This window comes from Portunus trituberculatus, chromosome 22 (assembly GCF_017591435.1).
Source record: "Portunus trituberculatus isolate SZX2019 chromosome 22, ASM1759143v1, whole genome shotgun sequence".
NCBI lineage: Eukaryota > Metazoa > Arthropoda > Malacostraca > Decapoda > Portunidae > Portunus > Portunus trituberculatus.
Window position 1 is genome coordinate 1,059,738 of NC_059276.1, and position 26,305 is coordinate 1,086,042.

At 43.9% G+C, this 26,305-nt stretch overlaps 1 protein-coding gene across 4 annotated transcripts in view; it reads right to left on the bottom strand.

Moving 5' to 3' along the window:
* Positions 1-24,694, bottom strand: part of LOC123507354 (tRNA-dihydrouridine(20a/20b) synthase [NAD(P)+]-like) — a 164,367-nt gene extending 139,673 nt beyond the window's left edge. For 2 of the 4 annotated variants that reach the window (XM_045260138.1, XM_045260140.1), the window contains exon 1: positions 22,937-23,108. The gene's annotated coding sequence lies outside the window, so the exon portion shown is untranslated. Of the gene's footprint in view, positions 1-22,936; positions 23,170-24,549 lie in introns of those variants that run through there. The other 2 variants (XM_045260139.1, XM_045260141.1) reach the window with 2 other exon arrangements.
* Positions 24,695-26,305: the final 1,611 nt, after the last annotated feature.

The window sequence follows — 26,305 nt, forward strand, 5'->3', positions numbered from 1 at the left end:
CACAGCAGTGTGTGTGGAGGAGCAGCATCATAACATCGTGAGAGTACATCACGACTGTGGTCACCCGGGTGTCAGATGAACTTTGTATTTCATCAGACGCATCGACCCAACCATCGTGAGACACCAAGTTCAACAAATTGTGTCAAGTTGCCAGGTGTGTCAATCCATCAACCCTGCTCCATCACTGAGGTAGTGTATCAGTACAACACTTTACCAAGGAATGAATCGCTGTGCTCAACTCCCGCTGCCACGTTGTATCGCTACGAAGTACGTGTCAAGGATGTCGGCTCTTCAGCTGTTCTCACTGAGCAGGAGGCCCACTCTCGCTACAGTGTGGACGACAATGTGTGGGTGAAGCCTCCACAAGCACGATGTGACACTGAGTGAACACAGTGCAGGTATGGCACGGGAAGGGTTACCGGTATACTTTCAGAACAAGCAGTGGAAGTTAATGGAGTCCAAGGCACGTGCACGACCTTCGCCCCAGGATGAAAACGGAGGGGGGACACAAATAAATTGAGAAGGAAGAAGAAACCGAGGAGTGGCTCATTGGACTACGTCATCCTACTGAACCCAATCAAGGAAGGGAGGAAGACACGGAGAGAGAGCTGCTGAGAAGATATGGAAGGGAAGGACGGCCCGTCATTCGATTCTGCTGTGAATGAGACTGTACATCTTCTGTATCAATGTTAAAAGATTAAGATACATGTTAGTATCTGGGGGAGGTGTAGTTAAGGTATTTGTTTAGTGTTTAAGCATAGTATTGTGACTATTGTTAAGTGCTTTGGGCTTGTTATTATTAGTCGCCAGGAGGGTCTACGCAAGGTGTGGAGGGAGGAGCGGGTGAGGATAGCGGCAGTCAGGCTTGGGTGCTTGCTACCTCACCACCTCCATCTCCCACCTAGGTCTCTTGTAACCTGGGAAAGCAAATGAAGATCTGTTGGGAGAAGAATCTTTGAATATCCCTACTACAGTGAGACATATAGTAAATTAATTGATGTTCAACATTAGTATTTCTTTCACTAATGGATAGTTTACAAGATATAACTCTCTTAAACATACCTATTATTCCCAACGTTCTTTGGGGACCTATGGGAAATTGGGGTTTTTTAGTGAAGGAGCATTGAATTAGGTAATGTGCATTGCAGAAGAGGTCAGAAATTAACATAATCATAAAATAATCTTTGAAAACGTACAAACTACAGCTTTTGGTGGTGGCAGAGGCTGTCACAAGCAATGTTGTTATGGGTGAGCAGCATTGTCAACGATTCCCTGCATTGATATTTTTCAAGCAGGCTTTTTTTTTACCCTCATATTTTTGTGTAAAATTAGGTTAAAGTTAAGCTAAGTTACAGATTACATGTTGGTAAAACTGGAAATTTAGCATAGCTTTTTACGCACACACTGAAATAACTTCCGCATATTTTACCTCTTACAAACATTCCTCAATAGAGCTCAGACCTTTTGTACCACAAACAGACTTCAAATAGCTCCTAACAAATCAACAAAAACTCTTCCCATGATAATCACCAATACCAATGTATATCATACCACTTACAATAAACAACAATCATTGACTCCTCATCAAGCACACACCAAAAGTTCTGAGCATAACATACAATGCTTCCATGTCATTCAAACATATGCACTTTTAGAAATTCATTTTTGTACTATAATGACTATTGTAAGGGACTTGGTAGGGTAAGGGATCATTGGTAATAGCATCTACTTCCGTCCCTTGCTGCTAGGGTGCATCTGGCACCCGGTTTGAATTTGCGGAGACAATTTTGATCATAAATAAATGTTTTTACCCCACCCTCAAAAATTTGAAATACTGGGTTATTTGGATTATTGCTTTTTTTTTTTTTTTTCTTCTTTCTATTATTAATAATAAGATTGATATAATATATCTGACACTGCCTATTCCTAAATTTCCCTACATGATGACTAAGTTCAGGAAGCAAATAGTAAACTAACCCAACAAACTCAAACACCATCTCATGGCATTTGTTGAGTTATTTGAAAATTATAAGATTTATTGGATTGTAAAAAAATAAAAACTTCAAGACTCTAAGGTCAAAGTAAAAACTTAAAGATCTAGTAGAAAATTTCAAGTAGTGGTAAAGCTGGTCAACAAGCTAGCCATGAGTCACAGGAAGACTCACTCCACATGACTTGTTAAACTAGACTAACTTGGTATTTTGAGTGGTGGCTGTACCCCTCCATGCTGTTACCATTTCAACCCAAAAGTGACCTGACCTGACCATGAACAGTGAGAAGCAAGGAAATTTGGGCAGCAGCACCTCATGGCTTATATACATTGCCCAGTGTAGAAGATATGTAGAATCATTCTTCTGTTTCCAAATTGAAATTTTGAACATAATTCAGTTAATCATGCAGTTGTATATAAAATATTGAAAGGAAGTGGGAGGGAGATGGAGGTGACAATAGGGGATGCAGGACCAGAGGTGAGAGGACAGTCCTTTGTCTAGGCAAGTCAGTGACATCACACAGAGCTGTGTGAAGTTGAGAGGACAGCCTTTGTCAACGTAGGTCATTGTGGTCCTGTTAGTGGCAACAGGAGGACATGACGAAAGAAAGGAACTGCTGTTTAAAGCTCAAGATGTCCTGTCCATCCACACGTGTGTTCTGCCTGACACAAAGTCTGTGGAGTGTCCTACAGGAGGGAGGACCGTTGTTCCATTTTGCTGGGATGAGAGGTCCAGTAGCAGGCAGTTGTTTAAACGCCAGCTACTGGCTGGAGGAGTCAGACCATCTGCCTTCTGTTTGTGTTCTTTTGTCCCTCTGTTATGGGATACAAGCGCTGCATCCACATCAAGACATGTAAGTTGTTTGGTATGTAAGGCTATTTGTCTTGGGGAAGTGAAAGTTGTTTTTAGGGGTGAGTCTATCCTCCCCCCTATACATAGGATTCAGTTCTTAAGCAATAATTGATAATTGTGGGTAGTATTATGCATAAATACAAATACAATTTTTAATGTAAAATCTGTTTTTATTTATGTACTTACTTACCCATAATTATTAATCATGATTGAGTTTCCCTTTCTCCCTCCCCTCTATGACCTCTTAGGCTAGAGAAAAATGAGGGAATCAGCCTGCTGGGTACCTGGGAGTAGAAAATGGGCTGGATGTCTTCTCAAAAGAAAACGAGAAAGGACACCAAGTATTTCTTTCATTTCTATTTCTCGAGCTATTAGACATGGTGCAAGTTTCCTGTGAGAATGGGATTTTAAGCAATAATTAATAATTATGGGTAAGTATCTAGATAAAAATGGATTTTACATAAAGAAATCCTATATTACTCACAATGTTGGGAAGCAAAAATCAGCCTGTTATTCACACACGTCAAACAAGTGATTTGCATTTCCAGTATAGCAATGATAAAACTAAAAATAAAGCCTGAACTCACAGTCTGAGCAGTTTGTGTCCATGGTTAAAACAACTTACCAACTGGTAGAAGCTGCCATGTTTCACCCTCTCCCGTGAAACTAATGCAATACTATACAAGTAACTACTGTCATAGTGGGCTCTCATTGAACATCCTTTAAACGAAGTTCCATGATTGGTTTTAACTAACTGCCAGCATGGCAGGCTCTCATTGGATGGTCATGACACACAATTTATAGACACCACAATTCCCAGGGATCCACAATGCCCTGCTAATGTAAACAGTCACAATATGATAAGGAGGAAGACTGCAGAATACCACTCGCAGGGCTCTGTTTCTGATCCAATTTTTTTTTTTTCCAAAGCATCCCTACAGCTAATAAAAGCTTTGCATCTGAAAAAAAAAAATTCTTAAACTTGAAGTAAAGTGAGTATATTACCACAACATGTAGTCATTTCACATGCTATTGAGAAGGAGCAATTCTAGACATTAACCCTTACAAGAAATCCAAGAAAGAGAGAGGAAGAGAAAAATGTAAAAGTGTTCAATGTATCTGAGAGTAAGAAATCTGAGCCAAGAGAGACTGAGGAAGAAGAGAGAGTGTTTTGTGAAGGAGTATTTCATGGCTTCCTAGATGTACTGTATAAGATGCAAAGATAGAGAAGCTCACAAGGATTGGCCAAATCTCTAAAGATAAGGTCAAACCTGTAACTGTAGAACTGAATTGGTGAAGTGAGAGCTGAAGAGCAATAAAGATCTCAAGGAAGATGAAAAATGTTATCATTCAGAAAGTTATTATTGCAGGCCAACAGGCCAACTAGGCCTGTGAGTCCAGCTCTGAGTCACTAAAGCAAAGTTATAAGACCAGTAGTACTAAAACTTTGTTTTAATGAATCAGAGTTCGAATCACACCGCTAGTTGGCCTCTTTCAGAAAATCAACTATGAATCTACTCTGAAAACATACATGGAAAACATTGAGAGGAATTGCAAGAGAGGAGAAAAGAGGGTAGGTGGATAACAAAGAAAGGGAAAGTAGTCCAGTAGCTGCAGGAAAAAGGGTGCAGGACAGAGAGTGACAATCATAATCAAATAAGAAGGAAGAAACAGATAGACAAGTGAGAATAAGAATGGTACAGGTAGAAGTAGCAATAGTGTAGATGACAGTATAATCACGAGAGCAATCAATATATAACGTTAAAGCCAAAGACTTAAAAAACTTAGTGGGTGACAATACTTTACTATATCTATCTAAGATAAAAAAAAAGTTAGACTTGTAAACTTAAGTGGAATAAAATATATAGAAGCAATGAGAGAAATTAAAGAAAGAAAAGGAGGATTAATGATCCTATTCCAAAACAACAAAAATACTTATTTAGATAAAGTTAGCACAAAGTGCAGTGATATACTATTTATTAAGGGTAACATTAAAGAATGTGGATTAAAATTATTATAATGTAGTTCAGTGTATAGAATAAAATACAGGCAAACCCTGCATAACAAACATTTACACAATGAATTTTCACCACAACAAATGTTTTGTTTTATTACCCTTAAATCACATAACGAACACCAAACCCCGCTATAATGAAATTTCTATTGGAGAGATTTTGGCCAAGTTTGAAAATGCCGCCGAATCACCACAACCACCACCACCACCATCTACTGCCGAGTCCGAATTCGACCCATCCAGATTTTTTTTAAATTTTATTTTGTTTTATTTTATATTTTTAAAAATTCTTTTACTCATCCTACGACCCCATACAACGAATTTTTGCATAAGGAACATTTTTTGGGGGAACCTAACCCATTCATTATGTGGGGTTTTGCATGTAATGAATCATACAATGAAATTGGATATTGAGAAGATCCATTGCTTATAATAGGGGACTTCATTGGCCACATAGGATTTAAAGAAATACAAAAGCTTGATGAAAATGGAAAAATGATATCAAAGTGGATGGAGAAGTATAAAATAAAAATGCTCAATGATGATATCAATAGTGAGAGGGAAAACGCATGGGCAGGAGGTAACCAAAAGAGTGTAATATATTATGCACTAGTATCAGAAAGCTTTTACAATACATATCACCAAATGAAAATAGATGAAGTTCAACAAGTAGTAGATTTATCCAGGCTGATTTTGCTTACCAATGTTGTGAGTAATATAGGATCTTTTAATGTAAAATCCATAATTATTAATTATTGCTTAAATACCCTCTATTCTCACAGCAAACTTACACCATGTCTAACAGCTCGAGAAATAGAAATGAAAGAAATACTTGGTGCCCTTTCTCATTTTCTTTGAAAACACACCCAGACCATTTTCTACTCCCACGTACCACCCATCAGGCCGATTCTCTCATTTGCCTCTAGCCTAAAAGGTCATAGAGGTGGAGAAAGGAAACTCAACTATAATTAACAATTATGGGTAAGTATGTAGATAAAAATGGATTTTACATTAAAAGATCCTAATTGATATTACACATACTACTACCCATAATTATTAATAATTGCTTTAGAACCGAATCCCAAGTATAGGAGGGAGGATGACCTCACCCCTGAAAACAACTTTCACTCCCCAAGACAAACAGCCTTACAATCCAAAAACTTACAAGGCAGAGGCCATATCCTGCAGTGGGTGCAGCACTTGTATCCCATGATGGAGGAACAAAACCAGAGGAGTGAGAGGAGCAACAAAAATCTCCCCATGATAAAGGTCCAGTGATCCAGATACCCCACAGAGGACAATACAAAGAATGGTACAGGTTGAACCTCCTTAATCCGGTATTCTTTCATCCAGCAACACCTGTAATCCGCCAAAATCTTTGTTTGCCGGAATTTTTGAATTGGCCGGAGTAATTTGCCAGACCGCCGCTAGGACACGGCGGCACTGTATTGTGTTTTGGAGCCGGGGCATTCTGGGTCAAATTTGGATCAGTACCACACTGCTGCTCATTGCAAGCACCATCCCCCCAGGTGCATAAACATTTTTTTCTGTAATATTTGTTCCTAAACATGGTTTCCAAGCGACCAGGAAGTGATAGTGTTGTGTGTGAACCAAAGAAAAAGAGCAGATATATGACAATATCAGTGCAACAGAAAGTGGACCTATTGAGGAAGCTAGATAAAGGTGTTTCAGTGCAGAGCCTATGCCAACAGTACAACATTGGCTCATCAACCGTCTATGATATAAAAAAGCAGAAGAATCAACTTCTCAAGTTTTACAGTGAGTGTGAGAGCAAGAAGAACATGGAGGTTTGTAGAACACTTAAGGAGGATAAAAGCAGTGATTTAGACAGTGCTCTCATACAGTGGTTTAAGCTTCGCTGCGCTGATAATGTCCCTTTGTTCAGCGAGATGATAATGGTGCAGGCAAAAATTTTCCATGCTGAACTTAATTTACGTGTTTTTCTATATACTTCTGCATGTATATTTTCATGTACAACTATCATATATCAAAACAATGTTACAGATACACTTGTATAATGCACGATAAGTATATAGAGGGTGTTTTGGGGACCACCTATAGTTCGGAATTTTCCATGGCCCGGCAAGTCTACGGTCCGGTGGTTGCCGGATTTGGGAGGTTCAACCTGTATATATAAGGAACCCAAAAGAAAAATTAATTAATTATCCTGAGAGCCAACACAGCAGGGCCCAGAGAAAAGGTATCTAAATACCGATAGGTAATATTCCTAAGATAAAAAGAAGCAAAAGTGGGCATACTCTTCCAGGTTCCCACCCAAAGAATGGCAGGAATACTCCGAATCTTCCTGAACAAGGCACTCGTCGCCACTGATCTAACTTCATGTGCCTTCACCCGAACCCGAACTCCTTAGAACATCCACATGTGCACGCTGGATAACCTGACATCCAGTGAGAAATAGTAGGAGGGTGCATCACACGCCGAGATTCAGTAACCGTCACAAAAACTGCAGGAGCATCTAGAACAACAACCTCTGGTCCTACGAAGGTACTCCCTGACGGCCCTAATAAGGCATAAAAACCTTGAGTCACCAACACACTCCCATAAGAGCAGGAATGGTGAAGTGTTACTGAGATTCATCACCTGAAAATTGAGTCTTTGCTAGAAAATCAGGGGCTAAAGAAAAGTCATAGAAGTCCTTTCAGGGCGCAAATAGGTTTTTGGATCATGTCTGTGAGATGCAAATTTGGCCAAAAAATTGAGGTTTGGAAAAATGGAAAAAATCAATATTCTCATGCATAATAGTGTTATGCATCTACTGTAAAAAATTTAGGTCTCTACTCACTCTGGAAAGTGGTGCAATAATGATGGGAAGTTGGCTTTCTGGTGGTACATTGTGCGCTGTTGAGTATTGCCATCGTAGCGGGTGGTTATTTTTCGTCGCAACTTGTGCAGGTGTTCTCACTAAATTACACAGAATTTTCTGCCTGATTGAATTGCAGTTGCTCAGAACTGCTCCAGAATGTGCTAGGGTAATTATCTTTCACACCTATGCATACATTATGCCCACACAAATAATATAAAATATGTTTTCAGTGTGTTTTCTTGATGTACATACTATTATTATCACAGTCAACATAAAATACTGGCTTTCTTCGCAATAAAACACAGCAGACTGAGGGTCCCCTACAATCCTCCTCCATTGTTTCAGGACGCTTACCATACAAGTTTATGTAAACAACAGCGAGAGGAAGTTATACACGAGGATACGCATGCCCATATATGGTAATATACGAGATACGCAATATACTACCAATAAACAAATAATATCTGGCATATCTGTTCTCTAAAAACAAGATTTGATCATTACTCTTGTTATTTCTGTAAATAAATGCATAAATAGCCACTAGCAACATCATAAAATAATAATAATTGTGGAAAAAGGGGCATCTGATACTCTACTGTGTAGATGCCATTGTGATTATATTTTTCTTACCATGCAATTGACACGCATCCCATGAGTCGAGGGAGGATGGGAGAATGTCATCTGACCACTAGCAGCAGCCAGGAGGTGCGAGATTTAATTATATGACTTGTCAAATATGGGACCACGATCGTGGACAGGAGGCATTTCCCTCTAAGCCACGATCATGGTCCGGAGCACTGAAAGGGTTAAAGTGACAAAACTTCTACTGAAACTCCATACAGTTCACTAACTCAACAAGCAAATGCTAAAGCCAAAAGAAAAGATGATTTTAGTGCAAGACCCCTCAAGGAAGCCAAACGGAGAGGCTCATAAGGAGACTTCACTAAAGAACTAAGGACAAATCCCACGCAGAAATGCGTTGCGAACAGGGAGGAGCTGACTTGGTAAATAACCAAAACAGAGCTAACAGATCCAAATCCCATGAGACATCCCAGCCAACCTGCCAGAAAATGGAGGCCAAAGCTGAATGATACCCCCTAATGGACAGCAAGGACAAATGCTTTATGTCCCAAAGAAAAAGAAAAAAATCCGCTAAGTCCATCACAGAGGCCAAGAGAGGATGACAAACCCTCGACTCACACCAACCACAGAAGACCGACCACTTTGCCTGATAAACTCTGGCAGGGGACTGTCTGACCGGAACGGCCATAAATCTAGCAGCCCTCCGCAAAAACCCTCTCTTTCAGAAGAAACATTGAAGAATCTCCACATATGAAGGTGAAGTGCCCCTGGAGACTTGTGAATGACGTGGTGATGAGGCTGGCAGAGCAGAGAGGCCCATGGCAGCAACTCTCAAGGATAGTCCACTAGCAGACTCAGAAGCAGAGGAAACCAGTCTGCCTGATGCCACCACAGGACAATCAGTCACACGAACACAAGCAGACTCTCTCATCTGAACCAGCACCTGATGAATCAGAGAAGGGAGGAATGGCATACAGATCCAAGCCCTCCCATGGAAAGGCAAATGCATCCTCTTTCCAAGCTCTTAGGTCTGGCAGTGGAGACACATACAGAGGTAACTGGTGATTTAAGATAGTTGCAAACAGATCCACCTATGGTGCACCACACACCTGGAAGACCTGCCTGCACACTACTGGATGTAGAGTCCACTCTGACCCCACATACTCACAATTGAGGACATCCACCACTGCATTGCGCCATCCTGGCATGAACCTGGGGTGAGGAGAGACTGAGTTCTCCTCGCACCATGGGAGAATGTCCGCCGCCAGACCCGACAGAGACTCAGACCGAGTGCCTCCCAAGTTCCATAAATAGGCCACCATTGTCGAATTGTTTGACATGAGAGACACCACTGTGCTCGACAATTCCTGCTGAAAGGACTGCAGAGCCCACAAAAACAGTCATCATCTCCAGGTGGTTGATATGAAACCTCTGCTCCCGTGGAGCCCACAACCCCAAGATGAGAGAGTCCCCCAGATGAGTACCTCAACTGTAAAGAGACACATCAGAAAACAGAGACTGCTCCGGAGGAGCCATCACAAAGGAAGCTCCCCTGAAAAGATGACCTGGATCCATCCACCAGGAGAGGTCTGGCAGACGCAGCTGTGAAAGAGGAACCAGCCACCAGGGTGGGTTTGACGATGCCCTCCAGTGTTTCTTCAGGCATAGCCTGGATGGCGCCTATGCACCCCTGGAGAGTGGGCCCTGTGACCTACCAATCATCCAAGTAATGGCACAGGAGATAGAAATCCCTCAGATCCAGAGACACCATCTAATCCCCCACGTTCATGGGGTCCAAAACTGAAGCCACCGTCTCCATCCTGAAGGGGCTGACCACTGAAAACTTGTTCATAGCAGAGAGGTCTAACACAGGTCTCCAAGCCTTCTGACTTGCCCACCACAAGCTCTATGGCCCCTTTGCCCAACATGTCCTACACCACTAAGTCCAAGGTCACATGATGATTCAACCCCTCTGTATTACTCACAAGCTCTATGGGTCTGGCAGACAAAGGAGGAGGACACAAAAAGGGGAGAACATACCCATAACCCAGAGTCTTCACTACCCACTCTCCTGCCCCAACCTCCATCCACTCTCGTCAGTGCCACTGCAGGCAAGCGCCCACAGGCACAGGAGAGCAAACTACTTCCCTAGCGAGATTTACACTGGTCATGGGATCCTCCACTGTGAGAACCCCTGGCCTAAAAGGACCTCCCCCCCATAGAGAAGAGTCTGGGGCATAAGTTGACAAAGAGGCACTAAGCAGGGAGAGGCACTGACAGGGAGAAGTGCCAGAAAAGGTATGAGGCAACACTACAGCCAGCCTCCATAACATGAGAAATCTACAATGTAGCTCCTCAGCATGATTAAGAATGTTCTTGTTACCCTTGGCCAGTGCCAATAAAAATTACAAAACACCCTGCTCCATGCTAGAAGCAGAACCAGCCCATGTAGCCAAAACCTGGTCTGTCCAAGAGGCAATGTCAGCCATGGAGCCAAACACTTGCTATTTGCCCCAACAGGTGGGAGGAGACAGACACCGCTGAGTTGCCCACTGGCCATAGACCACCCAACTCCTCATTAAACAGAGATGCCAGAAAAACCCCCTCAGGCAGATAAAAAGACCTGGCCAAGCCAGTCCCTAGACAACTGAAAATTGGCAGAGCAAGGTTTAGGCTCCTTTAGGAACCTGCATTGGGGTTCCTCACAGACAGCTTGAGCCATAAGTGACAGTGAGAGTAAGTGAGGGGTGACAGGACAAAACTGAGCCCTGTGCCCTTTCTACACCCATAAGCTGGGATGAGGAAGGACCCTCAGGTGAAGCTAAATGAAGATAGACCCTCACTTGGCCTATAAGGTGCAAAAATGGGGAAACACCTTCTTGATTGGGAGGCACGTCCTCCTCATCACCCTCACATGTCCCAGCTGCAGAAAGAGAGTGGCCAACTGGCATAGGGGCCAAAAGTCTTTGGCCCACCCCACTGCCACCAGGCACAGGAGCTGGTCAGCCAGCCTCAACAGAAGCCTCCTGAATAGGTGGAAGGTCACGCAGCACAGACTCACCCGGGTCCACATGGCCGAAACCATTGTGAGGAAGAGGATGGCTGCCAGGCATGGAAGCCAACCTGACACAAGGATGAGTCTGGTCGCCTAGCATGGGAGCCTTGTGGCTGACACCAACACCCATATTCTGAGCAGGGAGAAGGCCATCAGACATTTCAGCAGCGTGGCTTTAGCCAAACTCCACCACCGAAGAAAATGGAATAGTCTCCCCTAGGCCTAATCCACGTGAGGGGATGATAAGCTGGCTGCCAGGCATGGGAGCTGTATGGCAGATACCTGCCTCAACATCCTGGAAAGGAGTCTGGCCACCAGGCATGGCAAGTGTATAGCAGATACCACCATCAATGTCCTGGATATGAGTCTGGCCACCAAATGCAAAAGCTGTATGGCAGAGGTTAACCTCCGTATCCTGGGTAGTAGGGCAGCTGCCGGGCAAGGGAGCCAGATGGCTGTCGCCAACCACACCACCATAAACAGTGCGAAAAGTACCAAGGGCACTGTGCACTACCTTACCTATCCCAGGAACCGGGGCATGGAAGCCACCTGTTGGGCTCAAGGATGACACCAGCACCACCTTGACCTCAAGACTGACAGCATCAGCTGGTCCAACCCACCCCAACCTCTGCATAACACCACTCAATCCCAGCTGGAAACCATCTACCTGGGAAGCAGGAGTATTGAAACTACAGAAGGGAGATCCCTGGGAAGAGGAGAGAATGAGGGAAAGCCTGTCCAACATCTCCTCCATTCTACACATGTGTTTATGCAGCTGCCATGACGTAGAAGACTTATGCTTACCGGAAGAAGCAGCCTTCCTCCTCTTGGTATGGTCTTTAATACTCTCCAAAGGACATAAAATCTGGTCATGGGACAAGGTCTTTAATACTCTCCAAAGGACATAAAATCTGGTCATGGGACAAGGCCTTACAGTAATCATAACGAGAAGCAAGGCTATAAAACACCTCCCTCCATGACAGACACTCCCCATGATGGTCAACCGTAAGTGACAGGAGGGAGGAGGAGGATTTGGTGTTAGGCGCCGCAGCAGCGGAGGTCATATGGCGCCGCATCAAACTATTTAATCAAAACCAAAAGAGTTTAAAACAAATCGTAAAATAACTAAAAGCAAGTAAAAACGATAAAATCAATGGTAAGTAAAAACAAAAAACTACAATAATATACATAAAACATTAAAATACATATAATAAAATGAAATAAAATTCACAGCTTTGGAAGAAGGCCAGCTTCTCCCAAAAATCTAAAAACGTCATGGCCTTGGGCCAGGCACTCTGGTCCAAGGACCTTTGAGATATAATAGACACCGCTATCTCTACCGCGACAGTGGTAGAGATAGCAGTGTCGTAACTCTATCAAACTAGGGCACTCTACCAATAGGTGCCGCACGGTAAAGACGTTTTCCTGGCCCTCTCTGGCCTTGATTCTCGGAAGGCTTACGGTCCGGATGGAGTCCCTCCTGTTGTTCTCAAAAACTGTGCTTCCGAACTCGCTCACTGCCTGGTCAAACTCTTTCATCTGTGTCTCTCTACTTCTATTTATCCTTCTTGCTGGAAGTTTGCTCACATTCAACCTGTCCCTAAAAAAGGTGACCACTCCAATCCTTCTAACTACCGCCCTATAGCTTTGATTTCCTGCCTTTCTAAAGCCTTTGAGTCTATCCTTAATAGGAAGATAATGAGGCATCTATCAGCTCACAACCTTCTCTCTGATTGCCAGTATGGTTTCCGTAAAGGCAGATCTACTGGTGATCTTCTTACTTTCCTAACTGAATCTTGGTCATCCTCTTTAGGGACTTCGGTGAAACCTTTGCTGTCGGCCTTGACATATCGAAAGCCTTCGATAGAGTCTGGCACAAATCTTTAATTTCTAAACTACCCTCCTACGGATTCTATCCTTCTCTCTGTACCTTCATCTCCAGTTTCCTTTCCGATCGTTCTATTGCTGCTGTAGTAGACGGTCACTGTTCTTCCCTAAAACTATCAACAGTGGTGTTCCACAGGGTTCTGTCCTATCACCCACTCTCTTTCTATTATTCATCAATGATCTCCTAAATCTGACTCAATGCCCTATCCACTCCTATGCTGATGATACCACCTTGCATTATTCAACAGCGTTCAACAGACGCCCAACCCAACAACAATTAAATGACTCAAGGCGAGATGCTATAGGACGCCTAACTTCTGATCTTTCACTTGTTTCTGATTGGGGCAGAGAAAACCTGGTTTTGTTCAATGCCTCAAAACTCAATTTCTACAACTATCTACTCGACATAACCTTCCAGACAACTATCCTCTCTTCTTCAATAACACTCAACTTCCCTCTCCTCTACATTAAACACACTCGGTCTATCCTTCACTAAAAATCTAAACTGGAAATTTCACATCTCTACTCTTGCTAAATCAGCTTCCAAGAAGTTAGGTGTCCTGTGGCGTCTTCGTCCATTTTCTCTCCCTCCCAGCTGCTTGCTCTGTACAGGGCCTTATCCGCCCGTGTATGGAGTATGGCTCTCATGTCTGGGGGATCCACACACAGCTTTACTAAACAAGGTGGAATCTAAAGCTTTTCGTCTTATCAACTCTTCTCCTCTAACTGACTGTCTTGATTCTTTAAGTCACCGCCGCAATGTTGCATCTTTATCTGTCTTCTACCGCTGTTTTCATGCTGTCTGCTCTTCTGAACTTGCTAACTGCATGCCTTCCCCTCCTGCGGCCTCGCTGCACAAGACTCTCTACTTCTTCTCATCCCTATTCTGTCCATCTTCCTAATGCAAGAGTTAACCAGTATCTTCACTCCTTCATTCCCTACACTGGTAAACTCTGGAACTCTCTACCTGTGTCTGTATTTCCACCTGCCTATGACTTAAACTCTTTCAAAAGAGGAGTGTCAAGACACCTCTTACGTTAACTGGACCCTCCTTTTAGATTTTTTTGTTTTTTCTCTTTCTCCTACTTTCCTTTTAACAGGGCCTGGCAACCAGCGGGATTTTTTTTTTCCAACACTTTGTTTTCCCTTGGCCAGTGCCCTTGTAATGTAAAAAAAAAAAAAAAAAAAAAAAAAAAAAAAAAAAAAAGCGGCACCAGGCAGTCATCACAGTAAGGTTGAGGGTCCCTGGTCAACAGGTACCTTTGTGTAAGGTACATGTGACCTATACGCAGTCGCGCCAATAAAGTCTGTAAACGTCGATCCCGAACATGGGTGTATGTCCAGTGAGGGATAGAGGAAGTAGTGATCTCTCCTATTTTCGAGGTTGCGACCCCCGTTAGCCATCTCCTCTGCCAAATTGTTACAACTGCTTCACGAATTAGAGGAAAGACATCTCGAAACGGAACACAGGCAGGAGATGGAGCGCGACTTGCTGCCTCTTTAGCGAGGCGATCTGCATGTTCATTCCCTGGAACACCAACGTGACCAGGGACCCAACAGAACCCAACACGATATCCTCGTTGTGTAAGAAGGTATAGCCACTCCAGGGCTGATAAAACCAAAGGGTTAAAGGATATAGTGCAAGAGAGAGAAGTAAGAGCACTGCGACAGTCACTAAAAATTGTAAAAGACGAAACCGGTAGAGTAAAAATTATTTGTAAAGCTAGGACTATGGCAGACAGCTCCGCAGTAAAGACGGATGCCACTGAAGGAAGGCTGCCAGACCGATAAAAAGAGGGGAAAACCACACTAAATCCAACGCCTGCGTCGGATTTGGAACCATCAGTAAAAACAGGGATATCATCAGAATGCATAAAAAAGTGTTCTAAAAACCGTGTGTGGGACAGAGCTGGCAGAAAATCCTTCTTGCCATCCATGGCAGGGCATAATGAGATAACAGGAAGCTGCCAATAACCGACTCGTGGGAGCCGGAAAGAGTACACAGGAGTGGGGTCGATAGATAACTCCGCCATGAGATTTGCAACTCTAAGGCCAAAAGGTTTAGGGAGACTCGGTCGAGTGACATACGCCTGCGAACGCGAGTCCCGCAACATTGACAGACAAGGGACAGAATCGGGAAGACGGTGGGTGCGAAACCAACACCGGAGCATCGAAGACTGGCGCCGGAGGTCGAGCGGCCAGAAACCAGCATCCACTAGAAGGCTAGGTATTGGAGATGTCCGAAATGCACCTGTAGCCAAGCGGACCCCAGCATGATGCACGGGGTCAAGCGTGCGTAGTCGTGCATCCGTTGCGGATGAGTAGATCTCACAGCCGTATTCCAGCTTGGAAGTATGAGTGTACGGTGAAGCAGCAGCAACGTGTCCCTGTCCGCACCCCAAGAGGTGTGACTTAAAACCCGAAGAAGGGATAATGCCTGCCGACAAGACGCCTTAAGAGAACGGAAATGGGGAACCCAGGTGAGACGGTTGTCAAATAAAAGGCCAAGATATCGAGTCGCCTCCACGCATGAGAGGCGTCTATTGGCGAGGTATAAATCCGGGTCTGGATGGACACCACGGTTGCGACAAAATGCATGGCTACGGTCTTCGAGGTGGAGAATCGAAAACCGTTCATGTTGGCCCAACTGGACACCCTATTGATCGCCAGTTGGAGCTTGCGCTCAATCAGTGACATCCTAGCAGCAGCAAAGAAATACATAAATCATCAACATATAAGGAGCTGTGAATGCCATCTGGGAGAGTATCTATAACACCATTTATGGCGACTGCAAATAATGTAACACTAAGAATACTTCCTGTGGGACACCATCATTTAGAGCAGTAGCCTCAGAGAGAACACTCCCAACTCGAACCCGTAAAAAACGTCTGGATAAAAACTGCTGGATAAAAATAGGAAGGTGGCCACGAAGGCCAAAATTAAACAAAGACTGTAAAATGCCATGACACCAAGCCGTGTCGTAGGCCTTCTCCAGGTCAAAAACACTGTTACTTGATGGTGGTGATTAGCGAAGGCCTCACAAATGGAAGACTCTAGGGATAAAAGAGCATCAGTAGTAGACCTCATCTTTCGGAAGCCGTACTGTACCGATGACAAGTACTTCCCCTCTCCAAGTACCACATGAGTCTTACATTTACCATCTTTTCTAACACTTTACAAATGCAGGATGTCAAAGATATAGGACGGTAGTTCGTAGCCTGGAGATTATCTTTCCCAGGCTTCGGAAATGGGAGAACCACTGCCACAGCCCAAGAAGATGGAAAGTCACCGGTATGCCAAATCATATTATAAAGATTTAAAAGAAAGTTAAAAGCAGTGTCAGACATGTGGCGCAAGAAGGCATAAGGTATATCATCTGGCCCAGGAGAAGAGTCGTGACACTGGGACAAAGCAGTCCGCAACTCGGAAGCAGAGAAAGGGACATTATAAGACTCCTCCAGCGGAAGAAAAGTTTATGCCGAGAGATTCCATTCTCTGGCGGTGACGTGCGCCCGGGGCTGCAGGATGCCTCTGGGAAACACCGGCAATGTGCTCCGCGAAGAGGTCGGCGACATTCCTAGGGTCTGCCACCGTTCGCCCAGCAGACAACAAAATTGGTGGGGAAGGAGCAGAATACTTCCCAGCAATTCGGCGGACTTTGTTGAAGACATCCGTAAGAGGCGTGCGGACGTTTATGGAAGAGACATAGGCTTTCCACGAGGCTCTTTGTGCCTCTTTCAAAACGCGGCGGGCCCGAGCTCGGCAGCGCCGAAAAGCTTCCAGGCACTGCGGGTCCCCACGATGTCGCCGGAGACGAGAGAAAGCTGCCCGTTTCTCTTTCACCGCTGCAGTGCATGCTGCGTTCCACCAAGGAACGGGACGCTTAGTAAAGCGACCTGACGTCCTAGGGATTGTCTGAAGCGCTAAAGAAATAAAAAATCGGTAAAATAATCAACAGCCTCAGCACAAGTAGAAAAGTCAGCCAGCGGACGGATAAAAGAGCTAAGGTCTGTGAATCGACGCCAATCTGCCTTGTCTAAAACCCAGCGTGGGGCCGGGACTGTGGCTCAGAGTTCACAGATTCCAATAAAATCGGAAAGTGGTCACTACCGTGTAAATCCGGTAGGACTCGCCAATTAAAATCAAGGAAAGAATTAGATGTACAAAGAGAAAGATCGATAGCTGTAAAAGTCCCAGTAGGACTGTGGAAATGTGTAACATCCCCAGAATTTAAAATCTCCAATCCCTCATCCTCAATAAAAGAACCGATTAAAACCCCACGAGGATTACTAGCACCTTCATCCCACAATGGGTGACGGCCGTTAAAATCTCCCAACAAAGAAAAGGCGGAGTCAGCTGACGCACCAGGCCGTCAAGCTCACCCCTGGAGACAGGAAGCCGAGGAGGAGATATAAACTGCAGATGGTGTACAGTCGTCCCATAAAGACCTTAACAGCAACCACCTGAAGGGAGAGTTAAGTTGTACCGGGATAACAGGTATATCCTGACGGACTAGAATAGCTGTGCCACCGTGGTGGCCCTGGTCAGGAAAGGAGTGTTAAAAAGGCACGATAGCCAGGAGGACTAGAATAAGTACTATCACCTATCATAGTCTCTTGTAGAGCTACACAGGCTGGAGAGAACTCCGACAGCAAAGCTCGGAGTTCCCCCCACGAGGCGCGAAGGCCTCTACAGTTCCACTGTAGAAGCTTGAAGACGACTATTTGGGTGCAGTGGACGAGCGAGCCTTTTGAGGCTGCCCGTGACTGACCTGACTAGAAATAATCAAATGACGAGAAGACACCGGGAGTTGAGATGTGCCGGGTCGTTGGACAGCAGCCTTTCGGCTTATCGGTGGGTGATGCGAACTATCATCACTTTTACCGGTCCTCGGAGGACAAGGATCAGGCAGGACTGCACTTTCCGATACAGTGGATCCACGAGGGACGGCTGTGACAATATCATCGGACGTCTCCATGCTCAGACTGTCCTCATCATAAGAAGCCCGATCTGAGACAGAGGGCGTCACAGAAGGCTGGACAGAAACTACTGGAGCTACCATTGCAGAGCTGTCCCTGGAGGACTCACGATTATGTGCATCGGGAGAAAACTTAGACTGCTTATGCTGAGCTAAATCTAACGACTCCGCAGAGCCACGGTGCCGCTTAGTTAGACCCTTGAAAGGCTTAGGAGATACAGGTGGCAAATGGACATCTACTACATGGGTGACTTTGGTCAAGTCCGTATTTTTCTCGTCACTTCTAAGAGATGACTCAACCGAGTCATCAGACAAAATGGCAAACCTGTTAGCCAGATAAACAGGACCACCCGCCCCAACAGAGCGAGAGGTAGCAGGAGGAGTTGTCTTCGGACCGGCAGACTCAGCCGAAGAGCGAGCGGCCAATGAAGCATAGGATGTCGCACCAGTACCATCCTTCTGGCGGTACAGGAGTTCACGGCGGGCGCTACCGAGGCTGATAAACTGACTATTGGCAAGCTGTAGAATGTCCTGCTCCAGGCGATACCTGGGGCATTGCCTGGAACGTACCTGGTGAGCATCACGGCAATGAAAACAATAAGCTGCACCATTGCAATGCTCCTCTGAATGCGAGTCGAGTGCAGAGCAATTACCACATCGGGAAGCTTCCTTACACGAGCTTTTGCCGTGACCGTACCCATAGCATGAGAAGCACTGAAGAGGGCGAGAAACAAAGCGCCTCACCCTAAGGTTGATAGGACCGATATTAACACGGTCAGGAAGGGTGGAACCAAAAAGGTGAGAAGGACCATGTTGGAGGAGTTCCTCATCTTAGTCACCTTTTGTACTGAGCTAGGGCACATTGCTAGTATTTCCTCTTCTGGGAATTCATAGAGATCTTGGCTATAAACACAACCTTTGCTATAGTTAAAGGTGGGATGAGCCTTAACAGTCTCAAACATGCTGTCAGAAGGGCATGGGAGATGTTGCAACATCCTTGCTTGCGTAAGATCTTTTGCTCGCACAAGCACCCCCTTCCCATACTTTTTCACATTCCCATCAGGAATCGTGCCGATTTCTTTGGACAGGTACCGGGAGGCATGGATGAAATTCACACGCCCATTTCTATAGTACGCCACAAACCAACGTGGAGGCGGGATCTGGCGGACTGCTGGAACTGAATTCTCTAAATAGTTTTCAAAAACATTTGGGATGTAATCCATGTCACTCTCTGAAATATTACGTGACTGGAGAAATTCAGTTTTAAAGCCATGGCCAGCAAGGGCAGAGATGCTACATGTTCATAAGCCAGACGGCTTCATCACATGACAGAAAACGTTACATAGCAGCGGTTAGAAGGAAAGTCCTTATCATAAACCAGTCGAATGCGAAGAACCGTGCCATACACTTTAAGAAGTACTCGTAAGTGCAAGGCGTGATAGGAAAATGATGGATTAACATTTACCATCAAAAGAGTCATATGCAGCAGAAATGCATCCTCAGAAGAACTCCCAGAACAGGAGACTGCTGCGGGAGGCCCTTGTGGAGGGAATCCTCCTTCCCACTCAGACCTGAAGATGACGTCTCGTGGGCCAGGTCAGCCACCTCACGAGAACCTGAAGATTTTTGTGTTTTCCCATAAAAAAAACAACACAAAAATTGGCTCCAGGGCAAGGGAAACCACCTACTGGGACTACAATGGGAGGGAGCGCTGGCTGCCATGGACAGGGTACCTCGTCCCCATTCGGACCAGTCGTTTTAAAAAAAAGGCCCCACATGCTACGAATGTTTGTCCACGACAGAGCTGAGATCCCCCTCCCAAAGCATCCCAGCCTGGACACCCAACCATCCAGCACAGGACAGCCCCTACTGCGCGATCCCTCCAGCAGGTGGCTCCGCTGTCCACTGGCAGCCTACGTAGGAACCATTTAGTCTGGCCCCTCACTGGCAACCGTACTAGCATGGGTAGCCCTCTCCCCCTCGAAAGGGCAGAGCAGGGGCCTAAGCCCCCTCTAGCCTAGCTCGCCAGGTCACAGGGGCACGCAAGCCCCCCCCCACCACGACAAGGCGGTTCCCATCTAAGGGGGTGTGACAGGAGGGAGCAAGAACACTTCAAACACTTATGTGACAATAACACACTTACAATCTCCCTGTAGAAGACAGACAAACCAAAGAGCAACAAAAAGCAAACCCAACTGCTGCTAGAAAAAGAAAAAGAAAAACAACTAGCGCTGAGCAGAAGACAATGTGTATGCGCTGTGACAGCAAAGAGGCGAATGAGGTAATTGGCCTGCTGGGTGTTACCTGGGAGTAGCAAACAGCAACATAACATAACATAAATAATAGGATAACAAAGGGCCACCAGGGCCCATCTAGGTTATCCTGTATCAGTCGCACAGCGACCTCGTCACCTCGTCATCAGTACTTAAAGATACACTTACAAGTCTGGGTGTCTTCTCAAAGAAAACAAGATAGGGCACCTCAAGTATTTCTTTTGTTTCTATTTCTCGAGCTGTTAGATATGGTGTTAAGTTTGCTGTGAGAATGGGGTTTTAAGCAATAATCAATAATTATAGGTAGTAGTAAGTGTAATAACAAAGTAGATATCCAACATTTTTTAAGCATCTCAGTTGCAGCGAGCATTGCTGTCACTGCCAAGTTGTTGGGGTGCAGCACTGCCAACAATTCACTACATTTGTAGCTGTATCTGCTATATTTAGTTAAAAATCATTTTTTTTCCTAAAATCAATTTACAGTGTAACTTGTACCCTCATTTTCTCTAAGTTAAAATGAGATTAGGTTATTTGGTTTAAAGTTACCTACATCTCACCATGATACCCAAGTCCTTGGTGGTTACACATAAAGATGCACTTGGATGGTGATATGGGCCCTAATATGGGTACCACTATAAATAAAATTGCCTGCACCACTATGGGTGGAAGCTTAACAGCACTTCCAATACTCTTCAAGTTACCTACAGGTGCTATAGGACAGGATATAAAAAAGGAAAACGGATTGTCTACAGTTTTTGGCTTAAAAATTAGGTTAGATTAGGTTAGTAATCACAGCTAGTGAAGCACAGTTTTTGGCTTAAAAATTAGGTTAGATTAGGTTAGTAATCACAGCTAGTGAAGCATTTTTGGCTTAAAAATTAGGTTAGGTTAGGTTAAGTTAGGGTTTGGTTAGTAACTGGGTGGGAGGATGATCTGGGGGGAGCCCCTCTGGTTAGGTTAAAATGTTAAGCTTAGTACTCAGTGGGGTAAAAGTCAAGAATAGGACATCCTCTCTGATCATTAAAACAAGCATGCAAGATGATAAAGTACTTACTATACAACATGTCTGTGATGTTTTTAATATGAGGACGGCTTTTGTAAGGCTGTAGTAATTGAATGAATATTCCAGTGCCTGCAGAATCTAAGTCCACAATTATTTGGTTGGTTGTTACAGTTTCGTACAATAAACTCTAGATGATTTGCTCTTACTATTTACATTTTCAGTAAGTACACTACCTGCCGCAAATTAATAATAACGCTGCAATAGGTCCGGGAATGTGCAGTGTTCGGCGAGTTTTCTCCAAGTCCAGCTAGCTGCTGCAAACCACGCTCCAGTCAGTGATTTCTAATATGGCGGCAGACAGGTGTATGGATTGTGACCTTGGGTTATTTGCATTTGTTTTGAAATATAGTTAGGTTTGTTAAGGTTAGGTTAGGTTAGGTTAGGTTAGGTTAGGTTAGGCTAGGCTATGTTTATGTTTAGGTTAGGTTTAGGTTAGGTTAGGTTAGGTTAGGTAAGGTTTCGTTTAGGTTAGGTTAGTAAATTTCCCTTTTTTTCGTTAAAAAACGGCTAGGTTAGGTTAGGTTGGTGATCCTTTTCTTGACTTTTACCGAAATCACTGGCTGGAGCGTGGCTCGCCGCAGCTAGCTGGACTTAGAGAAAACTCGCTGAACACCGCACATTCCCAGACCTATTGCAGCGTTATTATTCATTTGCGGCAGGTAGTGTACTTAGGTACTGAAAATGTTGTAAATAGTAAGAGCAAATCATCTAGAGTTTATTGTATGAAACTGTAACAACCAACAAAATCATTGTGGACTTAGATTCTGCAGGCACCAGAATATTCATTCAATTACTACAGCCTTACAAAAGCAGTCATCACATTAAAACATCACAGACATGTTGTATAGTAAGTACTTTATCATCTTGCATGCTTGTTTTAATGATTAGAAAGATCCTATTCTTGACTTTTACCCTCGTTGGTTTTCACTAAATGTAGCAGATACAGCAATATTTGTAGCAAATATTTTGCAAAAAATTAATTTTCTGGACTTTCTCTGCGAAATAATGGGATTGTCTCTTAGATTTTTTTTTTTTTTTTTTATTGCCCAAAATAGTCAACTCTTGCCTTCCCCACCCAAAAAACCCCGTCTTCCCTAAAGGTCCCCAAGCTTGCTGTTCTTGGAGAGGAGATTGGCGATCATAGGAAGGAAGAACTTGTCTTAGGTATTATTTACACTTGTAAGTTTTCCATCACTTTATTCTTTAACAACTCTCACCACCTTTCTCTCCTCCAAATTTCTTGACCAATTTGCAGTTTCACCCAACCATGGAATGTGGTATAAAACTCATGTTTTTCTCGTGAGAAATGTAATGAAATGATTTATAATATATGTTATGTCCGTCGCAAATTAACATTATTCGAGTCATGACTTTTTTAACCCCAACTTATACCTACCTCTCAATGCCAACGATACTGGAGCATATATGGGAAATCGGGATTTTGAGGTGGGGGAGCATTAAATTCAGTATTTTGGGTTACAAAAAAGCTAAAAATTCAACACTATCACAAAAAAAAAAAAATAGAAGATACTTTGATGGTCGCGGCGGCGTTGATCTTGATCTTGATCTTGATGGTACAGGTGACGCAGAATTTCTTCTGGGTCAGGCCTTTGTATCGGCAGCTTTCAGGCGGGTTGTTGTTGGGATTGCTGCCTTTGCATCGGCACTCCCGACTCCTTTATAGGTTTCTTTATTGTTTTGCCACTGTTTTCTTTATTCTTCTTTCCCTTAATTTCCAAAACTTGTGGAGCATATTTATATGTTCTCTATTTTACTCACAATAAAAAAAAAACTTTTCCTTTAAATTTTCTTCATCTTGATAAGGTTCTTTCTTTCTTCAGAGTAGGCTGGGCGGTTTACTCACCTGGTTAGCCACCCAAACCAGAACAATACAACGAAGAGTAGGAAAAAGGTAGCTAGGAAAATGGGTACGCTAGTCAACTTTAGATGTAGATTACTGGATGATTGTAACAAACTGTGAGTGGACTGGAATGTGCACCCATTGAAACTGTTCAGAAATGCAGGATATATTATTGTGCAGCAAACAGCAGCACATGTGTGTATGCATATTACTCCACAAAGTCGTACAGAATGTCGCCTAAATGACTGTGAAGGGCTGATTTGAAGAATGGCAGCGAGTTCAGAGCAACAACATGGTCAGGCAAAGAATTCCAGAAACGGACACACCGGAATGAGAAAAATCGAGATCTAAGATCAACTGAACTGTACTGGTGAGCTATTTTGAAACGGTGTCCACGAGTATGTGCATGTGGTGAGATGAATAAATCCTCGGGAGAGATAGAACACTCAAGAGTGGAAGATCTTCCAGTACTTTATTATGTCAGCACGAGTAAGGCGTCCACGTACAGAGTAGAGGTCAAGAGCTAACAAACGCTCTTTGTAGGACAGTCCAGTCATTCCGTCTATGTGTCGAGTCCACGACCTCTGAACACTTTCTAGCATCTTTAGGTCTCCAAGATAACATGTGTTCTATAGGCATGAACAGTATTTTAGTAGTGGTCTTACATGTATAATAAACAGATTTAGCATGAAATTCTGTGATCTGTGGGCGTATATATGGTGAGGGACTTGAAGCGAATATCTCGTTGTCTTCTATTTTGTAATTTTTTTCAGGTGGTTACAGGAGGTGTCTCTCCTAGAGCAGCCAGGAGTTGTCTGATCTCTCGGCCAGAGACTAGTATCAAAGAAACTTTGCACTATACTCAATTAAAGGTTCGAACATTAACAGTGAAGCAATACACAAATGAAGCATGATACATAAAACAACCAACCCTTAACCTGAACACTTGTTCAGTTAAAATTGAAAGTCAATAATTTAAAGTCAATAAACTACATAGTTAAATACTGCAATTAATTACATTTACATCATAATTACAGTTACGTTATACAATACGACCGTTATCCCCACAATACTCCCCCGCCTAGAGCGGAGCGTAGAAATTACAATGAACTAAAAGTAAAATAGTCAGGATCCTTCTTAATACGCACAGTCCGTCTTGTCCGAGACTGCTGAAGAGGGAGCACCACAGCATCTTGCACAGGCTGTGGCTTGCTGCTCGACGTCGTCAGTCCACAATGGCCCTCACGCCCAAACTAGGACTGGAGACAGATTCAAGAGATGAAGACGGGCGTGCCGGTGGCGTAGATGAAGACTGTGGTAAGTAGGCAGGCTTCAATCGATCGATGGAGACAGTTTCATGAGCGCCAGATGGAAGTTCAAGAATGAAGCACTTGTCCGCCCTCTTGAGCACGCGAAAGGGACCGGTGTATGGTGCCTCGAGCGAGCAACGAACGCGATTTCTCCTGAGCCAGACGTGGGTAGTGTGGAACAAATCTGGAGGAATGAAGGAGTTCTGGAGGCTATGATCACTACCTGTTGATAGAGAGAAAAAGTCAATATGTTGCATGTGACGTGCCAAGTCCTGGATGAATTGATGTTGAGGTTTTGGCGCCTGTTTCTCTAGCAAGACACGCGGAAATAGTAACTGACTTCCTGTGACGGCAGTGAAAGGCATCGTCCGGAGACACAGCAGGACGACAGGTAAAGACTGAATCCATTCCTGTCCTCTGACAATGATCGCGGTCTTCAGCGTACGGTGTGCCCTCTCCAGAAGCCCATTTGAGGATGGGTGGTATGCCATGGTCTTGATGCGATGAAATCCCACTATCCATGATAATTCCCTAAAAAGGTCAGACTCAAATTGGGCACCTCTATCGGTTACCACATACGTACAAGGGAACTCCAAAGTGAGATGCCCAGGTGTCCAAAAATGCGGCAGCTACAGTAGCGGCTGTTATATCAGCTACAGGAGTCGCTTCTAGCCATTTTGTTGATCTGTCAATAAAAGTTAGTAGATATTGACAGAGGTGGGCGTTCCGAACAAATGTTCGCGAACCTTTATCCGCGGATTTGTTCGGACCAGCAAAATCCCGGATTTGGGTTCGGAGGTTCGGATTCGGACTGACGTCAAAAAAGATTCGGACTTCCGGGTTCGGAACGTCTTTTTTTCGCGAATCCGAACCTCCGTATCCCGGGAAAAATTCGAAAAAACGACGACGACCAAACATTGGTTTTCAACTTTTCAGGGATACAGATGAGACGCCTATGTTTCTGTAACAAGTTGTTACAGAAACATAGGTGTCACCACATCTGTATGTTTTTACTGTTTTTTGTGAACTTTTTTTTACTTTTTACTGTCTTGTATTAATAATTTGTTTTTCTAGTAATAATTTGTTTAATAAATAATGTAGATATCTTAAACACTTTTTTTAATCGGAAATTTAGATTCGGAGATATCTTAAACACTTTTTTTAATCGGAAATTTAGATTCGGAGATTCGGAATGAGTAAAATTTAGGTTTGGAAATGTTCGGAAGGTATCGGAATTAAGGTTCGCTTTGCTATTTTTTAAAGATTCAGAAGTTCGCAGACAAATGTTCGGAATAAATGTTCGCACCGAAATTTTGAAAATCGGGTTCGCTATTCGGAGGTTCGGAACCAAAAACCAGCGAAGATTCGGGTTCGGATTCGGAACCCAAAAAAAGGTTTGTGCGCCCACCTCTGGATATTGACAAGGTGAAGAATATTGAGATCCATAAAATGTTGATGGTGGCAATGGGCCAACCAAGTCAATATGAACAATTTCAAAACGTGAACATGGAATGTCGAAACTTGCTAGCGGTGACTTGGTGTGACGGTGCACCTTCGCAGACTGGCAGGAATTGCAGGTCTTGACCCAGCTGCG